General features: G+C 44.7%; 1 protein-coding gene and 1 pseudogene across 1 annotated transcript in view; both read right to left on the bottom strand.

The window, feature by feature from the left end:
* Positions 1-23,317, bottom strand: part of LOC148481403 (uncharacterized) — a 167,103-nt gene that overhangs the window by 75,825 nt on the left and 67,961 nt on the right. The window lies entirely within an intron of this gene.
* On the bottom strand, positions 3,065-3,157 carry LOC148481404 (U6 spliceosomal RNA; annotated as a pseudogene).

Consider the following 23,317-nt stretch of genomic DNA (forward strand, 5'->3'; position numbering starts at 1 on the left):
CCCGAGGGGAGCTGAGATAAACAAACGGAAGAGTAGGAGGCGAAGCAAGTACACAGAACAGAGGAAAAGGTTGAAAACCAGTAACACAACCAGAGACATCAAACCGTTCTCTAATAGTTATATATCATGACCACAACCCTGGCAGGAAGGAGCAGCGCAGGGTGGGAGTCCAGTGTCCCCTATGGAATCGGAGAAAGGGATTTATCGGTAAGTACCAAAATCCTGTTTTCTCCTTCATCCACTAGGGGTGCACTGGAGTACATAGACAGTGGGGACGTCCCAGAGCTCCCAATATGGGCGGGAAGCACTGAGAACCCTGCAAAAGTGACCGGCCATACTGCGCTGCAGAGGCCGCAAACATGTCAAATCTATAAAAATGAACAAAGGTATGCCGACCAGACCAAGAAGCCGCTCGGCAAAGTAACACCATGGAAAACCCAGCGATAAGCCCCTCACGAGGTACCCACTGAGCGCGAGGAATACTCTGATAAAAACCAGAGGCCCTATAACATTGGGCTGTGGTGGGAGCCGTTACCCTACCACAAGGCCAATAAGGCATACACCCTAGATGATGCCATATCCACCTGTCTGAAGGTCAGACAAAACCAGTAGATGAGTGACCATCTGGAAGCTGGCTAGCGAGGACCTAAAACATAATGCAAAAAACAGGAAAAATGGCTGTTCCACTTATGGCTACCGTCCTCTCTACAGAGATCTGAAGAGCTTTAATAATATCCAAAAGTAAAGCTAGACGAAGGTGAAGCGTATGGAAGAACCGGAACCCTAATAGGGAGGTTGATGTAGAAAACCGAACCACCTTAGGAAGGAAATGTAAGAATGGAGTTCCGCTCTAACCTTTGAAATAGCAAGAATGATGAATGACCGGATAGAGTTCCCAGTTACTACACCCTCCTGGCTTAGACCAGTGTGAGAAGAAGTGATACCTTCTATGAAGGTATAATAAGTCCTCCTACTCCAACGGTACGAACAGAGGAGACTGTGAAAAGGAAAGTACTATATCAAAATTCCTTGGATCCGTTGGAGGAAAAAAGTATGGATGTAACGGAATAATCGTCTGAAGAAAAAAACTGTACGTCCGGTATAGAGGCCAGCTTTTACTGGAAGAAAGCAGATAGAGCCTGCAATATAAGTCTACCAAATACGGTGGTAATGTTGAGAAGCAACAATCTTCCGAGTTCTAAACATAGTAGGGAGTACCCTGGATGGAATCCCATTAGGATGTAAGGTGGCCCTTTCAACAGCCACGCTGTCAAGCGTAGCCGCTGTAAGTCCAGATAGACTAAAGGACCATATATTAAGAGATCCTCTCACAAACGTAATGACCACAGATCGTTGATGAGTAGAAGTTGAAGGTTGGAATACCAAGCTCTGTGAGGCTAATCCAGAGCTACTAATAGAGGATTTGCCTTCCTCAGTCCGAAAAAAGAAAAACTCTGGGGGAGAAGAGGAAACTGAGGGAACAGGTAGATAAATTGGAAAAGCCACTGCGATGACAATGCGTCCATTGTCATAGTCGCCAGGTATCTTGTCCTAGAGAAGAAGAGAGACCAAGTATGGTTCAGTATTGATTCTATGAGGTCAACCTGAGGAAGACCTCACCGTAGGACCAGCCTTTGAAAACAGCGGATGTACAGCTCATTCCCCTGAATGCACGACCTGCCAGCTGAGGTAGTTAGCCTCAAATCTGCTACGCCTGGAATGAAGATTGCCATTGCAAACCGTTACACCCAGGATAGAATCCTGCTCATTGTCTACAGGTCCTATATAATTATTATTTTTTTTTTTTATTGAAATCATAGATATATGCTCCAATCACCCAGGAGAGTGTAAAAGCATGCTTTGCAAATAAGCACCATTTCTCTTTAATCCACAAAAGCCAAAGACCCATCATCACAGAGAGCAGGGGTGCACCTGACAAAGGAGCCAAACAGCACCTTAGATTCAGGGCCTTCAGGCTCTCTTATGTCTCAAAGCTTGGGGTTGCGCTTCTGATTTGTTACTTATCAGACACAAGCAGCTACCTCACACCTGCATAGCCGCCAGTCCTCTGGTGTCAATTTGTCTGATGTACGCCATGGTTGTGGTGTTATCCAAGTGGACTCTGACTGCTCAGCCCTGCCACAGGAGATCTGTTGTAAGAATAGCGGAGAACACTGCCTGCAATTTTACTGGTTAGTGGTCTTGTAAGAGATCTTCCTGAATCACGGTCTCCCATCCTCTCAAACTCGCGTCTTTTACTTCAAAACTTCTATCCTCCAGTAGGAGTATTAATTCCTACCACTAGAGAAGAAATATCCGAGTTCTGAGACTTAACTTTACTCATTATTCGAGGAAAAGATGGGATCCTGTCCACTGAAAAAAAAGGTATAGCTGAACAGTCCCGGAGGGAAAACGTCCGTAAGTAATGGCCTCGAATGCTGCAACAGTTTTCCCAGGATACGAAAGCCACTGTCCTTACTAACTAAATGGACGTTGCTCCTTCCTGAAGGAACACTTACTGACAGAAGATGTCCATGACCATACCCAGAAAACACTAGCCTCGGTGCTCGTTGCCGATGAGACCTGGGAAAATACTGAATCTACACCATGACAATTGAGACGGAAGTGAATCACTGAGAAGTTCTGCAGTAATTGGTCCCTGGAATCTGCCTTCAGCAGAAGAATGTCTAGGTAATGGATAATAGTGATTCCCTATGCTAACATAGGGACTGATGATAAGCCAAAGAGTAAGCTCCAACTCCGGTATGAGAATACGAATGACGAATCTCAAAAACGCCTGGTGAGGCGGTCCGATAGGGATCTGAAGAAAGTCGTCCTTGATATCCCCAGAGATCGTGAATCTCTATCCTTTAGTTCCGCAATTCCCGACTAAAGGGACTATCTTAACTAGAAAATCCTTAGGGAAAAATTGAGATTCTACAAGCTCGGAGTAGGTTTGACCATGTTGTAAGGCTTCGGACCCATGAAAAGACTGTGGTCTGGGAACCTGGACTACCACTGTAGCTAGGATATATTTTTCTTGAAACTATATTCCTGTCGTTGTTAAAATATGGAACGCTGCATGAATTTATGTGTTATCCTTGCGCAGAGGCCATGTATCGTTCCAATTTAGTATATGTGCTGCCGAAGCAAACACTGTTGCAACTCTGCCATATTTTTTTTTTTTCTTTTTTTCAGTGAGAGTCGCAGACGGTATATAAGAGGATTTACCTCCCTTAACTTGAGAAAACCCTTCTAGTTCTCAATCATTGTTCTTCCTTACAAACTGTCATGGTTTAAATTGCAGCGCCCTACGCGCCGACAATGCCAGATCTGAAAATATTGGCAATGACTTTTGACGTCACTCTCTCATCCCTTCAGGGGATATCTGTAGTTTCTACGATATTGCTTACAGAATATAAACTCTCAGGACACAGAGACCTGAATATAAATGGGCTTGAGAACATTTTATTTGAAAAACATGTCCTCAGATGCTGGCTGCGTAGCTTTGTAGACAGAGTACTGTAGGAGAGTATCTACTGTTGTCACAGGTGTACTCGCTTGAACAGTTGAGCCACTCAAGCTCCTCACCAGATTACCTATGCAAAGGATAAAAATAAATAAATAATAATAACCGCAGGGACATCTGTTCCCCAAGCAAAAGCTTGTCATATATTCTTTAGAAATACAACAGCTGACGGACTGGAAATCCGGAGGAAACCCACGCAAGCACAGGGAGAACATACAAACTCCGCACAGGTAGGGTCAGAGTGTCTGTACTGCAAACAGTGTATAATCTCCTCCTTTCATTGGAGGACTAGTGGCAACGACTATTAGAGACGTGTGCCATGGAGATCCCCTCGGTATATTTTTAGAACCGTTGACTTGGAGACCCCCCTGTCTTTCTGAAGGGTCTCCAGCACAACAGAGAGATGGGACATAAATGTTACTTACATGTACAGGTACTGCTTTTAAATCACATGAAAAATAAACAAACTTCACACAATAAAGTTTGGTGAATTGAAGCAACTTGCTGTGTAGCAGCAATGCCAACCACACCATCCATGTTAACGTGGAGATGCCCGGTACTGAACCCGGGATGATAACCTGCGCCATACAAGACGGTGGATCTTACGTTCCTGACATGATATACAGGAGTGTCACACACTAGGGAGTTAGATGACTGCCCTTGTAAATTCAGACTATTTGCAGGTAATAACTTTTGGGACACTTTAGTGTACTATTTAGTCATGATATATATAGACCCCACACAGACAACTGTAAAGTGTTGCGAACAAGGTCAAAAGAAGAAAACTGACATACAAAGAGGCAGGAGAGAGTCCAAATAGCGCTCCTAGCAGTGCTATAAAACGCTGGGCATACAAGTTAAACAATGTTTGCCTTAATTTCTCTCCTGACCAGCCTAAACCCTTACTTACAGTCTCAGCTATGCAGTCAGTTTCCTGTAGTAGTATTACAGTAAGTAAAGCCTCTCTCCAGTGAAAATAAAAGTCTGGCATAAGACCTGATTGGGATGAACCCAGGGTCTTGCTTGTTAATTTTCAATTTGTATGTCCCAGCTTGGATTCATACCGGGGACCATCTGGTGACTGAGAACCTGTGCTTGTCCAGCTGAGCCACAGAGCATGTGTCTTAATGGCCGCCGCACACCCGAGGGAAGCGCTGATGGCTGAGAGGAGGAAGCAGAGCACCGGAGCTAGGCTCCGCCCCCTCGCTATGGCGCCCAAACTTAGTTAATCTTTCTACACTAGCTGCTGCTAGTGTTTGCAACATGGGCACATGCAGTCTTGGCTGCCCCGTTAATCGGAGCAGTCTATAGTGGAGAGGATATAGCTGGTACTTATACCAGTAACAGAGAGAGAGAGCAGCGTCAGCCTACTGCTGGCTGTCTCTCCTCAGCATACTTATTGCACTACATGCGCTTTCTATGTTAACCTGGCTACCCCGCTAGACGGGGAGCCAGGTCATATTGTGGATGCTAGTGGAGGTCCGCTATGCGCGCTGCACGCAGCGGCATGCGGGACCTCCTATATGGAGAGCGCTTGCTGCTCCTACTCTTGCCACTTGTAACCTGGCTACCCCGCTAGACGGGGAGCCAGGGAATACTCACATGGCTGCTGTAGCTGCCGGTGCGCGGCTGACTAATAGAGGTCCGCTATGCGCGCTGCAAGCAGCGGCATGCGGGTCCTCCTATGGTGACCGATGTCACTAGTAGTCGGGGACCCCAGGCGAACTGCATGCAGTTGCGAGTGGGTCCCCCCGGCAGCTTCCAAAGGTGCAGACAAGCAGTGCAGCTACTGCCTGTCTGTTCAATTCAATGTAAAATCTTCAGCGCAGCAGCGCTACTGTAAAATAAACCCCCTTGAGGAGAGTGTAAATAAACACGTCAGCTCCCATCGAGGCACAAACTAAGACTGGGGCTTGTAGGGGGGTATAGAGGGGGAGGAGCTAGTCACACTTTTTAATTCTTAAAGTGCCAGCTCCCATTCAGCACCGTCTATACCCCACTGTCTATGTACTCCAGTGTCCCCTAGTGGATGAATGAGAAATATAGAAAATTATGCCATGCTACAGAAGGTGTAGAAATCTCACATGCTTGTCAAATTGGATATCACTTCTAGTGTACCCCACCCTGCAAGTAACTTTCTGGGTATTAAAAAACAGGGCTGTTTTAAATGTGCAAACTGCATCACATGCAGATATTTGATTAGTGGCACGTGTTTTCATCATCCCTTAACTGGCAAACTTTATTCCATCAGACATTTTTTGACCTGTACTACTAAATTCGTAATTTATGTAATAACATGCTCGTGCAGTAATAACTATGTCAGGAAGACCGAAAGGATGTTCAAAGAGCGGATGGCTCTCCATCGGAGTGCCATCAGGCTAGCATTGGAAAGGGGACACAGCGATCAGCGAGTGGCCAAACATTTTTTAGAGGCCAGGCACAATTTGGCATCTATTAGATACAGGATCATTGATCATGTACCCCGGAATTTAAGAGGGGGTGATCGTTCCCATCAGTTATTAAAATTGAAGTCCAAATGGATATTTGCACTTGACACACATGCCCCTAAAGGTTTGAATGAACAGCTGGGATTGCAATGTTTTCTTTAATTATTGAAGGGTGTTATTTGGATCTGACTAATCGCTGCTTAGAATTATCTTTCTTTTAGTGCAGTTCTAATGTCTAGGTTATATAGGCTTATGTTTCATAGTGAGATTGTCAATACACATTGAAGTAATTGAGGTATAGTGGCAATGTTTAGTGATGCCGTTCTATCTTTTCTCTATGAACTTTAAATATTTGCTTAATGCACAATCTGTGTGTGTCCCAGATTTCTCACATTTGTATTTTAAACCCCCAGGAAAAGTCTGTTCTGCTGAAGCAGGCTCATTAGGGCTTGCACCTGGAAATGGCTGTTATAAGCTGGATTTAGTTCTGGCTACCCAAAAAAGTGTTGTCTAGGGATGGAAGAAGTAAAGTATCTTGGATACACCATTGGCAGAGGTTTGATAAAGCCACATCTTAATAAAATTGAGGCAATACAAAACTGGCCATGACCCCTGAATACGAAGCAGGTGAGAGCCTTCTTAGGGATTACTGGGTATTATAGGAGGTTTATACCCAATTTTGCCACCATTGCTGTCCCACTGACTGACCTTACCAAAGGCAAACAGAAAGTCATGGTGGAATGGAGTCCTGAAGCAGAGAAGGCATTTCAGGAGTTGAAAATAGCATTGTGTTCCCAACCAGTTCTGATGACTCCTGATTTTGACAGTTTGTTGTGCAAACTGATGCATCAGAAGTAGGTATAGGAGCGGTCCTGTCCCAGAGCAAGGAAGGTGAGGAACACCCTATTTTTTACCTAAGCAGGAAATTAAATGTACATGAGAGAAATTATGCTACAGTCGAGAAGGAAACATTGGCCACAAACTGGGCATTGGAAACTCTCAGGTACTATTTGGTGGGAAGGAAATTCAGGCTGATCACTGACCATGCCCCGTTGAAGTGGATGTCAGAGAACAAAGAGATCAATGGAAGAATAACAAGGAGGTTCTTGGCATTACAAAACTTAACATTTTTGATAGAACCCAGGACAGGAAGCCAGCTGGCCAATGCAGACACGTTGTCACGCGTTCATTGTTTGGTGGCTGCAGTTGTTCCACTCCACAGGTCGAAACAAAGGGGGGGGGGGGGATATGTGATAGAAGCATTGGAAAAGTTGTGGATGGCATATATGTGTGGCCCAGATTTCTCACATATGTCTTTTAAACCCCCAGGAAAAGTCTGTTCTGCTGAACAGATTGGAATGTTGGCTTTGGTGAAAAGCCAGAATGGGTCCTGGGGGTGTGGATGTGAGGAGATGGCTCCATCCACAGGCCACTCCAGGTGTTGGGCCTTTCAGCCTGGTAGCAGGCTCATTAGGGCTTGCATCTGGAAATGACTGTTATAAGCTGGATTTAGTTCTGCTGAGTGTCTCATACCTGGGAGAGCAGGCCCGCAGGCTAGCTTGCGCTGAGACACTGTTTTGATGCAAACCAGTAAGTACTGTGGACGTGAACTTATTTAGTGTTCTGATAGTGAGGGAACCTACTGTCTAGTTAGAGCCCAGATGGGCTAGGAATTTGTTTATGTTTTATTTTATTTATGTGTCCTGTACAATAAAGACTGGCTCCGACCAGCTTGTACGAGAACCCCAGAATTGTGTTCTGTTTGTGTAAAGAGGGAGTCCATCTACCCAGGAGAGGAACACCTATCCCGACTGTGTCACATTTGGTGGAGAATGCAGGCAATCACACACTAAGGCCCTGATTCAGAGCCGGACTCTCTGACAGAGCGTTCGCTCTGAATCAGGGCTGTCCTTAATTTTTAGAGCGGCCTCCTGGCCGCTCGTATAGCTGTGGGTGACCACCCACAGCTATAGCGAGCGGCTAGAGATGGTCACCATCGGGCTTGCGACGAGACCCTTGTGGTAGGGTCTCATTGCCGCAAGCCCTGGAGTGCTTTTGGCTCTGTCAGAGCCGAAGGCACTCCCAGTGACATCACTTGTGATGTCAGTGGGGCCAGCCCCAGATGGTAGGCGTTCCCATGGGAACGCCTCCGTCTGGGCAGCCACGCCCCTGGCACGCCCACCAAAGGGGGCGTGCTGTCACTCACCATCGACAGCACGCCCCTTTTGGTATGAGACCCGGAGCGACGGCTTGCCCATCACTATTCAGGTCTCACGCTTGCCCACGATGGAGCCGGCTCCGTCGTGCGCATGCGCACTGGGCCAAAATTGACCCACTTACGAGCGCTCAGCGCTCGCGAGCGGGTCTGAATCAGGCCCTAAAATTGCAGCAAGGAAAAATGTTTTCCTTTAAAATTTAAAGGAACAGACACTTAATTGTGGAATCCATGAAGGTGGCATCAGCAGATGCTTAGAGAAGCCAGATTCAGCTTCCAACCTGCACCTAAAGACAACATGGAGGACATTGTTAAGGCCTTGCTCCAAGCTACGGCAGCTCAGCAGGAAACGAACAAACTTCAGCAGGAAGCTACCAGAGCTTAGCAGGAAATGAACAAACTTCAGCAGGAAGCTACTAGAGCTCAGCTGAAATCCACCAATGTGCAACTATTGGCCTTGGAGCCAGCCCAGAGGCAACAACAAGTCACCATCAAGGAAACCCCACCAGGCCTTAACGGAAAACAGCCAGGCCATAAAAGAGGTGGTACAACACTTGGTAGCACGGTCTGGAGATGCATCCACTTACCCTCCATCCCACACTCGCTCCATACGAGCCAGTAATTTTTTTCAGAAGATGACTCCAAGTGATGATGTGGAGGCATATCTCACGGCATTTGAGAGAACCGTAGAAAGGGAGAGTTGGCCCAAGGAACAGTGGGCAAGTCTTGTGGCACCCTTCCTGTCTGGAGAACCACAAAAGGCCTATTATGATTTATGCCTGGCTGATGCAAAGGGCTATGAAAAGCTAAAACGGGAGATCCTAACTTGCTTGGGGGTCACCTCATTTGTTTGTGCCCAATGAGTCCACCGCTGGGAATTCCAAATGGAAAAGACTCCATGCTCACAGATGGATGACCTCGTCCATCTAACCACAAAATAGCTACAGCCTAAGACGCTGACAGGACCACAGATCATGGAAAGAGTTGTGATGGACCGCTATCTGCGATTGCTACCTGCATCTCTGCACAAGTGGGTGAGCCATGCAGACCCTAAATCCACAGACCAGTTAGTTGAACTGGTGGATAGGTACGTGATGGCGGAGAAGCTGTTGAGTCTGCCCCACTGGGCCCTGATGGTGCGTCGGCAAACTTCCATCGATACTGGTAAGACTGTTCCAGGGGAGAGGGATGCTGGAATGTACTTAAGACTGAGGGTGTGGAACCTGGAGATAGGCCAGCCAGGCCAGGAAGGTTCCTACCCCGTAAAAGACTAGATAATAATGTGATTCAGTGTTTCCGATGTGGTGGTTTTGGCCATATTGCGGCTAATTGTTCACTTACCTCTGAACCTATTCAATGTGATACCACTCATGTCAACTACAGGATGTCTTTCTTTGCACAGCCAGCCTGTACTGCTGACCGGCAGGCTGAGATAGATTAGTACATGTGTGTACTCACTGTAGAAGGCAACCAAGTAGAGGCTCTGTTAGATTCTGGTAGCCTGGTTACAATTATAAAAGCTGAACTGGTGAACCCCTTGAAGCATAAGGGGACAACTGTTGGTTTGACCTACATACATGGGGATACTCGGTATCATGTTACTGCAGAAGTGAACATAGAAACACCATGTGGTTCCACGATAATCTCTGTGGGTTTGGTACATGGCTTAATGTATGATGCAATATTGGGGAGAGACTTTGCTCACTTCTGGAAGTTGTGGGAAAGCCGATTTAAATCACCCTGACCGATTTGAGAAGGTTACTGGTGTAGTAGCAGAGGAAGTTTCTTCAGAGTCAGAGATGTTCCCTTTTTCTAGTATGATTGGTGAACTAGAGAATGCGGAGCATGATGGTGGCTTACCAAGTGATGTGCCTCCCACTGAGGTGGGAAGTGTTATTGAGCCAGTTGATCATCTGCCAGATTTAGAAGTCAGAAGAGAGGTCTTTGCCATGGAGCAGTTAAATGACCCTCTGGTAAAAGCCAGGGAGAATGTCAAAGTGATTGATGGTGAACCCCTAGACCCCGATGGTTCTTTGTCATATCCTCACATGGCAGTATGTCAGGATTTTTTTGTATCAGGTGACTAAGAAAGGGGAAGATATTGTGGAACAATTAATAGTTCCCAAAGCATACAGAAGAACAGTGTTTGATCTGGCTCATGGTCATATAACGGCAGGTCACCTAGGGGTAAAGAAAACCACTGGGTGAATTTTGCAGAGATTTTTCTGGCCCGGGGTCCATAAAGAGGTATCTGACTATTGTGCATCCTGCCCTGAATGTCAGTATCATGCTCCAAGACCACATTTTAAAGTCCACTAGTCCCATTACCCATTATTGAGGTGCCATTTGAAAGAATAGCTATGGATTTGGTTGGACCCTTAATGAAGTCTGCCCGGGGCCATCAATATATTCTGGTGATAATGGATTACGCTACCAAGTACCCGTAAGCGATACCGTTGCACAATACATGAACCAAGACCATTGCTAGAGAGTTAGTCCATGTCTTTAGCAGGTTGGGAATACCTAAAGAAATACTGACTGACCAAGGTAACCCATTTATGTCAAAATTCAGGAAAGAGTTGTGCCACCGGTTCAAAATCGAACAGGTAAGAACTCTGGTCTATCACCCCCAAACCGATGGGGTAGTCGAGAGGTTTAACAAGGCGTTAAAACATATGCTAAGAAAAGTAGTCGACAAAGACGGTAGAGATTGGGATTGCTTGTTGCCTTATTTATTGTTGGCCATAAGAGAGGTTCCTCAATCCTCCACCGGGTTTTCACCTTTCGATTTGTTATATGGGAGACACCCAAGGGGGTTACTAGACATTGCCAAGGAGACGTGGGAGGTGCAGTCCAGTCCGTATAAAACCGTTATTGAGCATGTTTCCCAAACGCAAGAAAGAATTGCTGCTGTGGTGCCGATAGTGAGAGAGCACTTGGAACGGGCCCAACAGGCACAGCAGAGGGTATACAACCGCAATGCTCGGTTACGCGTCTTTGCTCCTGGGGACAGAGTGTTGGTTCCCACAGTAGAAAGTAAAGTTTTGGCTAAGTGGCAAGGTCCCTTTGAAATTTTAGAAAAAGTGGGGCAGGTTAATTACAAAGTCTACCAGCCAGGGAAAAAAAACGCCAGAACAGATATATCATGTAAATCTTATAAAACCCTGGAAGGGTAGAGCAGCTCTGGCAGCTGTCCGAGCCCCTCCAGTAAACCCAGGGTCCTTGGTTCCCAAAGTGACAGTGGCAAAAACCCTGTCAGCAGTTCAACAACAGGAAGTTAAAGAATTTCTTATCAGAAATAGGGTGCAGTTTTCTGACATACCAGGGAAAACCTCGGTCATTAAACATGACATAATCACTGACCCAGCGGTTAAGGTTAACCTAAAGCCCTATACGTTACCAGAAGCCCAAAGAGAGTCAGTATTGAAAGAAATCAAAATTTTTTTAGAGTTGGATGTAATTGAAGAATCGCATAGTGAGTGGTCAAGCCCCATTGTGCTCATTCCAAAGCCCGACGGGAGTGTACGTTTCTGCAATGACTTCCGGAAATTGAACAGTGGCCCTGATTCAGAGCCAGACGCTCTGAAAGAGCGCTCGCTCTGAATGTGGGCGATTTTTTATTTTTTTTTGTGCGGCCTCCTGGCCACTCGCATAGCGGTGGGTGACCACCTACAGCTATTGCGAGCGGCCAGGATGATGGTCACGATGGTCAAGACCATTGCGACCATCGGGCTTGCGATGAGACCCTTGTGGTAGGGTCTCGTGGCCGCAAGCCCCAGAGAGCTTCTGGCTCTAATACAGCCGGAAGCTCTCCCACTAACATCACTTGTGATGTCAGTGGGCCGCCCACAAACGGCAGGCGTTCACTTGGGAATGCCTCCATTCATGAAGCCACCCCCCAGCCATTCCTACCAAATGGGGCGAGCTGTCAATCACCATCGATAGCTTGCCCCCTTTGGTGCGAGACCCGGAGCGATGGAGCACCAGTCTCTAGCCGGGTCTTGCGCATGCGCACGACAGAGCCGGCTCCGTTGTGCGCATGCCCAGTGGGCAAACATCGACCCAGTTGCGAGCGCTCAGAGCTTGCGACTGGGTCTGAATCAGGCCCAGTGTGTCAAAGTTCAATGCCTACCCAATGCCTAGGGTGGATGAACTAATTGAAAGGCTAGCGACAGCCAGATATTTAACCACTCTTGACCTAACCAAAGGGTATTGGCAAGTGCCGTTAACTGAGAATGCCAAAGAAAAGACAGCTTTTTCTGCACCAGAGGGGTTGTTTCAATACAAGATATTGCCCTTTGGGCTACATGGGGCGCCCACTAGCTTTCAAAAGAATGATGGATAGGATTCTAAGGCCCCATAGACAGTGTCAGGACTGCGACTATTTCAGTACATAAAGATAGATAACTTTTTCCAAAGTTCCTTTGTGGTCGTTGGAGGAGCTATCCTGCTTGCTGGCGTTCTTCACATACAGGGAATAGAGAGTTAAAGTGATCATCTGTTTCCAAGGTGTTGTCAGGTTGTGGGATTCCTAGATTGCTCATTATTTCAAACCTGATTCCATTTGGGTCACATGTTCAGAACTTCCTATGGATCACAGACCTCTAGTATAAAGCCTGTTACTAACTGTGTCTCAGTGTCTGTGCAACGTTACTTTCAGGTCTTTCTTGGACTCCTGCCAGATCCCTGCTGTGCCTGTGGGTTGCTGTGGACTTTGCTATATCTCCGCTCATGTTCCAGGTAAACTTCTGATGCCAGTTACCAGCCACACTACAGAGCTCAGCATAGCCATTGCCTAAGTATTGTTTTTTGCTCCACTGCTGTGGTTTCACCCTTTGCTGCACTATTTCCTTTGCCTGTTGCCTCTCACTCCTGTGGACATCGAACCCATCTTCGTTACAGTTGTCAACTGCAATGTTACAGTTATCATCACCGCATCGCGGGGCTCAACCTCGTTCCGGAACCACACCGCATCACAGGGCTCAACCCTGCTTCAATCTTCATTGCATCGCGGAGCTCAACCCCTCTCCAGATTCTAGTTACACCGCAGGGCTCAACTATGTTCCCGGAACCACACCGCTTCACAGAGCTCAACCCTGCTTCAACCTCATCGCATCACAGGGCTCAACCCTGCTCCGACTTAATCGCATCACAGGGCTCAACCCTGCTTCAATCTTACAGCATCACAGGGGTCAACCCAGCTCAGTCTTTCACCGCATCACAGGGCTCACTCTGCTTCGGATCTCCATCACTACAGGGTTCCACCCAGGTGAAGCTCCTCTATACCATCCTGAGGTGTTCGCCTCATACTGGACTCCGGGTTCCCTACCATATTAACTTTTCTGTGTTAAAAACTATATGGGGGTTTTTCTCCTATACTCATTATTGCTTATGTGAACCTCAGTGTTGTTGAGACTTTATGTGAGACGTTGCTATTATATGTCTCCGCTGAATAAATTCTATTTACTTTTATTACATGCTATCGAGATTTCATGAAAAGGTCATTCCTAAAGCCACCCCAGTTTATTGTGCCTAGTAGGCCTGCCTCCTCCCAGGAGTCTCAAGTGTCGGCAGCCATGACAGACAGTATGCCGCTGCTTATCTAGATGATGTGGTCATTCATAGTCCTAATTGGCAGTCTCACTTGCCCAGAGTACAAGCCGTGCTGGACTCCATCTATAAGGCAGGTTTGACAGCCAACCCAAAAAAGTGTTGTCTAGGGATGGAAGAAGTAAAGTATCTTGGATACACCATTGGCAGAGGTTTGATAAAGCTGCAGCTTAATAAAATTGAGGCAATACAAAACTGGCCACGACCCATGAATAAGAAGCAGGTCAGAGCCTTCTTAGGGATTACTGGGTATTATAAGAGGTTTATACCCAATTGTGCCACCATTGCTGTCCCACTGACTGACCTTACCAAAGGCAAACAGAAAGTCATGGTGGAATGGAGTCCTGAAGCAGAGAAAGCTTTTCAGGAGTTGAAAATAGCGTTGTGTTCCCAACCAGTTCTGATGACTCCTGATTTTGACAGGGAGTTTGTTGTGCAAACTGATGCATCAGAAGTAGGTATAGGAGCGGTCCTGTCCCAGAGCAAGGAAGGTGAGGAACACCCTATTTTTTACCTAAGCAGGAAATTAAATGTACAGGAGAGAAACTATGCTACAGTCAGAAGCAAGCATTGGCCATAAAATGGGCATTGGAAACTCTCAGGTACTATTTGGTGGGAAGGAAATTCAGGCTGATTACTGACAATGCCCCGTTGAAGTGGATGTCAGAGAACAAAGAGACCAATGGGAGAATAACAAGGTGGTTCTTGGCATTACAAAACTTTTAATTTTTGGTAGAACACAGGCCAGGAAGCCAGCTGGCCAATGCAGATGCATTGTCACACGTTCATTGTTTGGGGGCTGCAGTTGTTCTACCCACAGGTCGAAACAAAGGGGGGGGGGGATATGTGATAGAAGCACTGGAAAAGTTGTGGATTGCATATATGTGTGGCCCAGATTTCTCACATATGTCTTTTAAACCCCCAGGAAAAGTCTGTTCTGCTGAACAGATTGGAATGTCAGCTTTGGTGAAAAGCCGGAATGGGTCCTGGGGGTGTGGATGTGAGGAGAGGGAGGGTTCCATCCACAGGCCACTCCAGGTATTGGGCCTTTCAGCCTGGTAGCAGGCTCATTAGGGCTTGCACCTGGAAATGACTGTTATAAGCTGGATTTAGTTCTGGCTGAGTGTCTCATACCTGGGAGAGCAGGCCCGCAGGCTAGCTTGCTCTGAGACACTGTTTTGATCCAAACCAGTAAGTACTGTGGACGTGAACTTATTTAGTGTTCCGATAGTGAGGGAACCAACTGTGTAGTTAGAGCCCAGATGGGCTAGGATTTTATATTCAATATATACAAATGATTCCTGCAGAGCTCTGGTCGCTTCTTGCTGAGCGGACGTAGCCTGGAGCAAGGCCTTTACAATGTTCTCCATGTTGTCTTTAAGGGTAGACTAAAAGCAGAACCTGGCCTCTCTGTGCATCTGCTGATGCCACCTTCATGGATTCCACAATTTTGTGTCTGTCCCTTTAAATTTTAAAGGGAACATTTTTTCCTTGCGGAAATTTCAGTGTGATTGCCTGCATTCTCCACCAACTGTGACACAGTCGGGACAGGGGTCCCTCTCCTGGGTAGATGGAGTCCCTCTTTACACACACAGCAGCCAGAGAAACAGGACACAATTCTGGGGTTCTCGTGCAAGCTGGTCGGAGCCAGTCTTTATTGTACTGGACACATAAATAAAACAAAACACAGAAAAATCCTAGCCCGTTTGAGCTCTAACTAGACAGCAGGTTCCCTCACTAACAGAAGACTAAATAAGTTCACGTCCACAGTACTTACAGGTGGTATCACACAGTGTCTCAGAGCAAACTAGCCTGCAGGCCTGCTCTCCGAGGTATGAGACACTCAGCTATAACAAAACCCAGCTTATCTGAGCCACTTTCAGGTGCAAGCCCTAATGAGCCTGCTACCAGGCTGAAAGGCCCAACACCTGGAGTGGCCTGTGGATGGAGCCCTCCCTCTCCTCACATCCATACCCCCAGGACCCATTCCAGCTTTTCACTAAAGCCGACATTTCTAGTCTGTTTTTCCAAACAGACATCTCCTGGGTGTTTTAAAACACATAGGACAGGAATCTGGGACAGACATAGAAGCCATTCAAAACTGTTCCAGTGCTTCTATCACAATATATATATATATATATATATATATACACACATACATACACATACACACACAAGTCCAGATCACCGGCACTCACGGGTTCCACAATGTCCTGGGCCGGGTGCCCTCCACAGTCAGTCGTTGCCAAACAGGACGAACTGAACATAATCTCCACAAGGCGGCACTCCGTGTAAAACACGACCAAATGTGACAAGCAGACAGCATCTTGTTACATTTGGTCGTTTTTTACACGGAGTGCCGCCTTGTGAATATATATATATATATATATATATATATATATATATATATATATATATATATATATATATATATATATACATACACACACACACACACACACACACACACACACACACACACATATATACAGTGCATCCGGAAAGTATTCACAGTGCTTCACTTTTTGTACATTTTGTTACAGCCTTGTTCCAAAATGGAATAAATTCATTTTTGTCCTCAAAATTCTACACACAGTACCCCATAATGACAATGTGTAAAAAGTTATTTTGAGATTTTTACAAATTTAATTTAAAAAAAACTAAGAAATCACATGTACATAATTATTTACAGCCTTTGCCATGAAGCACTAAATTGAGCTCAGGTGCATCCTGTTTCCACTGAGATGTTCCTACAACTTAATTGGAGCCTACCTGTGGTAAATTCAGTATTTTGGACATGATTTTTGAAAGGCATACACCTGTCCCACACTTGACAGTGCATGTCAGAGCACAAACCAAAATGTGGAAAAAGTGAAGCGCTGTGAATAGTTTCAAGATATATTATATATATATACATATACATACACACATACATATACACACACACACATATATACACACTCAGACAGGGACATAGACAGATACACATATACATATAAACATTATTGCTTACTTCAGAGGCAGAAGCAAATGTCAGGAGGGGCGGAGCTTAGTCGCGGGGCCTCGGCAGGTGGCTCCGATAAAAGAAAATAAAACATTTTCATCTTGGGGAAGAGGCTGGCCAGGGACAGTATGGGGGGCCCTCTATGTTTGGGGGCCCCGGGACGACTGCCCCTGTAGCCCTCTCTATAATCCAGCCCTGATACACAACCAAGTGTACAGATATGGGTGGTGTTATCTGTCTTCACCCTCTTTAGTATGTGTGTACACACAGCCCTATACTAGCTGCAAATGGTGCATCTGAAAACAGGCATAACCAGGCATACACACAAGTCTGCATAGCTTGCAATTCCATCTCCACACCTTCTCTGAACTCTGCTTATGGAGCCCATTATGTCGCAAGTGAAGATGTGATTGACCTGCCTGCTTCACCTGTAGATGGAAAGGCTCAGCTCCGAAGCATGGGCACTCTGAAAACACACAAGTTATGTTCGGCAGACTGACTTGCATTCAACACTGAATTAGCACCTTTGTCTCAACAGTCATCACATTCAGCTCCCATAATCATCTGACTCAGTAACCAAAATTATCTCACTGGAGGGCAGATGTATCAAACCTTCGAGAGAGATAAAGTGGAGAAGTTGCCCAAAGCAACCAATCAACTTTTAGCTATCATTTAGCTAGCAGTTTATAAAATGACAGAAGCTGATTTGTTGCTATGAGCCACTTTATCTCTCTCAAAGGTTTTCTACATCTCCCCCTCAGTCACCAGAGCCATTGAGTGGACAGGCCCTTACCACCTAATTGCCACATCCATCATGCTGAGCCCACTGATTAGTCTGCAGCTCCCCCACATTCACAAATCTACCCCTTACATCCAATCTCTGTCCTTGTATCTCAGTAAAAACCCCACTCTCAACTTTTCCAAATTCCTGGCAAGTCCCCACATTTCACTCTCTCAATTCCACACTCACCCATCTATATATCACACTCACTCCCCACATATCCTATTCAGCCATCTCCAATGAAGTCATTAGGGGAGATGTATCAAGCCTTGGAGATGTTGCCCAAAGCAACTAATTAGCTGTGAAGTTAAAAACGGTGTTAGATAAATGACAGAAGTTGAGTGTTTTTTTTGGGCAACTTCTCCACTTCATTAAGGCTTGATACATCTCTCAATCGACAATAATATCTTATGTAATTTGCTATTTCCAGTATCCCACAGTCCCCAGTTCCAACTCATAACTCACCTACCACACGCTCCACTCACCTACTACACAGTCCAAATGTTCCACTCACCTACTACACAGTCCACATGTTCCACTCACCTGCCACTTACTCCCCACTCACCTACCACACAGTGCCCACTTCTCACTCACCTACCACACAGTGCCCACTTCTCACTCATAACTCACATACCACTTACTGAGTGGGATGCATGATGCATGCCACGTTAAGTACACCAGTGTGCATGAAGAAAATGTAAAGGACAGCTCTCTCAATAAGAGCTGTGTTTTGTGAGAAAGGGACTTCCAGGTTTATGACCCAGAAATCCCTCTGGCGTCCTTCTGCGCATGCGCAGAAGGACACGCACTCTCCCAGGGGGGCGATTGAAATACAAGCCCATAGACCAATATAGACTAATTGTATCCGCAGCCGTCTTTATATGCAGTTTATCTTGTTTTTTGTTTGTTGGTTGAATACACAAACTTTGCAGACAATAAATCCATAAGTCCATAGGTTTATTAATCCAAGTTTTATTTGAGAAAGTCCTACTTGTTTTACCTAGTGCAATACTTCCCTCTGCTGTTAATGTGCTTTTGATGTATTATGTTTGAAAATTATTAATTCATATGCAGAAAATAATCAGATAAGCAAATGTTAGTACATGTGCAGTGTGATTTTGTCTTTATGCAAATCAGAGTGCTATTAATAGATTTTTTTTATAAATTCTTTATTTTTCAGTTACAATTTTTAACAGAAAAATTTCAGTTCACTTGAAATACAATCAAATAACAGTTTTGGACATAAATAAAATTTTTTAGCAGTGTAATACTTCACTATCATATCTAACATATAATTTCTTCACTGCAAAATTGGATTTGAATATCTTATTACCAAATAAGTAAGTATCATTTGTTAAGGAACTGGGAAATAAAATATAGGTGGACAAAACAAGAAAACACAAGGGAAATGGGGGAAGGGAAAATTGAGCATATCAAAGTAAGTGAGCATATGTTTTAGAATGTTGAAAAGAGTAAAGAGTTGGCCAAGGTTAAAGCCCCTCTCTGGAACAGGACGAATCCTGTAGAGAGGTAGAACCGTTGATATTAAGATCTTATTGTATTGGGACCAATGCATTATATTCAGGCGATGTTTTGAATCTATCCAAGCAAAGTTAGAGTGTTTCTCCATACTCATATGGAAAATATCCTCCATAGTCATGTAAAAATCAACTCGCTTTTACCATTACCAAACCAGAGGGATTGCAGTTGAACACCAGTGTACAGGTATCACTGCCCTTGCAGCATTAGCTAGATGTTTGAGGAGAGATTTTTTGTATCTTGAAAACGGGATAGTTGAGTATCAGAGAAGCCAAAAATCCGGTCCTCTAGGAACTCTTTCCCCCCATACAAAATCCCGAATAATTTTGTGGGATTCTTGTAAAAATGTAGGTGGGATCTTCAAGGGGATTGCCTGGAAAAGGAACCTAGGGAGCGAATTCATTTTAATAATATTAATTCGTCCTAGCCAAGAGAATCTCTGCTTGAGCCACTGTGTCACCTCCTGTCTGATTTTATTTAATAGAGGAATATGATTCAAGGTGGACACGTTTTGGAGTTTTTTTTGAATAATAATGCCTAAATATTTGATATGAGAAGGATGCCATGAGAAGGGGAAGGAGGATGCCAAAGCCGAAACCGTTTCGTTTGAACAAGTTACATTTATCGCAGACGATTTGCTATAATTGATTTTGAAGTTTTAGAGCTGACCGAAACGTGTAAACTCTTTCATTAAGCTAGGAAATATTTACTGGATTGGTGACAATGGCGAGTAAATCGTCAGCAAATAAGGCTAACCGGTAATCTCTACCACCCACCCTTAGTCCCGTAATATTTTTGCATTTTCTGATAGCCCTTGCCAAGGCCTCCACACACAGTACGAATACCATTGGTGAAAGAGGGCATCCCTGACGTGTACCATTAGTTACTTTTATGGGATCAGATAAAATCCCATTTACTCTAATCTGTGCCGAAGGTGTTCTTTATAAAGCCAGGATCCTCTGCAAAAAGATCTCACCCAAGCCTAATTTACGTAGCACCTCTTCCATGAAAGTCCAATCCACTCTGTCGAATGCCTTTTCGGTATCAGTAGAGAGGAGTAGCATGGGAATCTTGGCGTTCTGAGCATGAGCAATAAGATCAATGACTTTTGTTGTATTGTCCCTCACCTCCCTACCCGGGACAAACCCCACTTGGTCAGAGTTAATTATGCTCGGGAGTAATGATCCCAGTCAGTTTGCCATGAGCTTGGCGTACAGTTTCATATCAACATTTAATAATGATATGGGCCTGTAGCTCGCCGTTAAGCATGGGTCTTTCCCTTCTTTCAGGATCACTGTAATGTGGTTATTTAGAGATTGGCTTGATAGGGGAGTCTGTTTGGAAATGAGTATTGCACACTTTTAATAAAATTGGTAGTAGTTTATCCCTGTATGCTTTGCAGTATGATGTGGGGAACCTGTCAGAACCTGGGTTCTTACCAGTAGGTGAAGATTTAAGGGCTACTATCAATTCCTCCTCTGTAAAAGGTTCTTCTAAAGCTTGGGTTACTGCCTTGGGCAGAGTGGGGTATTCTACTTCCTCTAAAAAATCTCGAATTGCCTGTGTATGGGCTGCGAGTTCAGAGGTTGAGTGGTTGGAAGTCAAATTATACAGTGTTGTATAATATGAATGAAATACCATGGCTATTTCTATATCTGACACATATTTTGCCTGATGTCTCTTTAATTTTAGTTATGTATGTAAGCGATCTTTGAGCTCGAAGTGCCCTTGCCAGCCTCTTTCCAGGTTTGTTGCCTCATCTTTGATGCTTGTGTCTACAATGTTGAATTGCATGCCTAGTCCCATCATTTAATAAGCTATTAAGGGATGACCACGCGTTTTGAAGCTCCACATGTGTCAGGAGAAAGCGTATGTTTATGTGTCATTTTGAGTGTTTTAATCTGCGCTCAACCCTTTGTTTTTTAAGGATCGTCCCACATTTGCCTCTTTTGATGCATTTATGTGTTTCCCATATGGAAACCGGTGAAGCTTCTGAGGAAGCGTTTAGGGTGATATACTCATCTATTGCTTCATTAAGTTGTAAACGACAGGTCGTGTTCCTAAGAAATTGCTCGTTGAATTGCCAGCGCCAATGACGTGGTGTCGGGTCACGTTTAACTAGGGAAAGTGTGAAAGGAGCGTGGTCGGAGTCTGCTATTTGTCCTATTTTCTCATCTATAAGGAGATCAAGAGCAGAGTAGCCCAAGCAGAAGTAGTCTATCCGGGAATACAAATTGTGGGGGATGAAGATAAGGTATTATCCCTTTCTGAGGGATGTAAAAGCCACCATGTGTCTACTAGCTAAAAATCCTGGAGAATCCAACAGAACCGTCTGAAATCCCTAAAAGAAGATCTGGTGGCACCCGTAGAAGTATCTATATGGTGCTCTACTGCTCAATTAAAATCTCCCCCAACCACTAGAATTCCTTCAGTATATCCTTCTATTAATTCTAGAGCCTCTTGCAGGAAAGGTGACAGTCTCTGGTTAGGCAAATATAGATTTACGAAAGTGTATTTTTGATGAGCAATAGTAGTTTCACCAGTAACCCCCTCCCGTCCCCTATAGGAATCTCAGTTGTATTTTCAAGTCTAATATGTTTAGAGAATAGTATAGCTACTCCCCGGGCTTTGGCTCCTGTGAAATTATTTAAAAAAATGAAGGGGAAGTGTCGAGAACATAAGTTCGGGGCTACTCCTCTATTAAAGTGGATATCCTGTAAAAATGCAATATCAACCTTGTCTATATGAAGTGTGTGTAGGAGTCTTGATAGTTTTTCTGGGACATTGAGTCCTTTTACTTTATTAGAAAGCAATGTTAACTTAGCCATTGTAGAATGAGGTGGTGCAAGAGATTTTCGATGGTGATTAGCTTCTCTCACTTCATGGGATGTGATTCTTTCTAGGTTTCTGTACCTCTGCAATATATGCTCTGTGAAAAAAAAACGAGAAGGAAAGAATACGAGGGAAGAAAGGGGGAAACTTACATGTACTGTTTGAAAAGCTGTGAAAATAAAAAACCGATACACTCTGCATAATAAGCCATGGAATCCCAATATGGACCTACAGCAGAGAAGGGGGCATAGGAGGGTACTGGTGGACGCAACACATATCAGTCATCCTCATTAAACAAATCCTAAAAGGTAGTCTATAGACCTAAACCTTAATCGTCAATATTTAAAGTATATAACGTTAATATCTTTTATGCACTTAGAAAAATGTACTCAACATGAAAAAAATCCAGTTGACTCAATCTGGCACATAAATACGAACTCAGAATGCTAAACAATCACAGGACTTTCAGAGTGATAAAAGTAGCAAAACTTAGCAAAAATAAGTGCATACAGGTAACTTAGGAATTTTGTATAGTCCCGGACTTTAGCAATAGAAAGGATACAAGAATACATCTCGACTCCATCTCAGGTGTTGTTGGGAGCTGTATCGGTTCTTTGACGAGGTTGTCTCCTTGAATTACGAGTCGTGTTCCATTGCTCCCTTCTCGGGAATGGGAGCACATTCGAGTCCAAAGGATCCAGCCAACTTGGAAGTGTAAGGGTCGGTAACTCCAAAGCAGAACAGAATTTTTGTACATCTTCATATTCTTGTAACGTATATAGTGTTCCCTCATGGTTAACTTGTATACTCAGAGGGAATCCCCATCGGTAACGTATGTCTCGTTTTTTCAGCTCCTCAGTGAGAGGACGAAGAAGAAAACGTCTCTGCTGGAGTGTTTGCCATCATAAGTCCTGGAATATTTGGATTGTGTTGCCATGAAAGTCAATCTCTGAAGCCTATCTGGCCTTGCGTAAAATCTCCTCTTTCACCATATAGTAATGGAGATGACAAATAATGTCTCTTGGTCTTTCTGAGGAGAGACCTTTAGGGCGTATAGCTCTATGGGCCCTATCAAATACAATTTGTGTGTCTGGGTCTACCCCTAAAAGTTAATTCAAAATTTTTGTTAATGCGCTAATTATTCCTTGTGGCGGAATCTCTTCTGGTATCCCTTTGATTCTTAAGTTGTTCCTTCGGCCTCTGTTGTCATTGTCATCCAAGCGACGTTGCATCTCCAAGAGTTTGCGTGATTGACGGGAAAGAGTCTCTTGTAGTCCTGACATCTGTGTGCCTACCTCTTCCCTTTGGTCTTCAAGTGTCACCACCCTATCCGCGACCTGTGCGAGGTCCGCTTGTACTG

The sequence above is a fragment of the Taudactylus pleione genome, unplaced genomic scaffold (assembly GCF_031769625.1).
Source record: "Taudactylus pleione unplaced genomic scaffold, aTauple2 ptg000582l, whole genome shotgun sequence".
NCBI classification, from domain to species: Eukaryota; Metazoa; Chordata; class Amphibia; order Anura; family Myobatrachidae; genus Taudactylus; species Taudactylus pleione.